Raw genomic sequence first — 732 nt, forward strand, 5'->3', positions numbered from 1 at the left:
GAAGAGTTGTGGAACCAAAGAGAGCTGTCTCAAGAGAAGATTCTCAAAGACCAGATGCCCACTTAACGGTGAAGAAGATCTTTGTTGGTGGCATTAAAGAAGATACTGAAGAACATCACTTACAAGATTATTTTGAACAATATGGAAAAATCAAAGTGACTGAAATTTTGACTGACTGAGGCAGTGGAAAAAAGAGAGGCTTTCCTTTTGTAACCTTTGATGACCATGACTCTGGTAGATAAGATTATCATTCAAAAATACCACACTGTGAAAAGCCACTACTGTGAAGTGAGGAAAGCCCTTTCCAAGCTGGAGATGGCTAGTGCTTCATCTAGCCAAAGAGGTTGAAGTGGTTCTGGAAACTTTGGTGGTGGAAGTGGAGGAGGTTTTGGTGGCAATGACAGTTTTGGTTGTGGAGGAAACTTCAGTGGTCGAGGTGACTTTGGTGGCAGCTGTGGTGGGGGTGGATATGGTGACAGTGGAGATGGCTACAATGGATTTGGTAATGATGGAAGCAATTATGGAGGTGGTGGAAGCTATAATGAATTTGGCAATTACAACAGTCAGTCTTCAAATTTTGTACCCATGAAGGGAGGAAACTTTGGAGGCAGAAGCTCTGGGCCCTATGGTGGTGGAGGCCAATATATTACCAAACCATGAAATCAAGGTGGCTATGGTGGCTCCAGCAGCAGCAGTAGCTATGGCAGTGGCAGAAGGTTTTAAACACTTCCA

Source organism: Octodon degus, unplaced genomic scaffold (assembly GCF_000260255.1).
Source record: "Octodon degus isolate 3935 unplaced genomic scaffold, OctDeg1.0 scaffold00016, whole genome shotgun sequence".
NCBI classification, from domain to species: Eukaryota; Metazoa; Chordata; class Mammalia; order Rodentia; family Octodontidae; genus Octodon; species Octodon degus.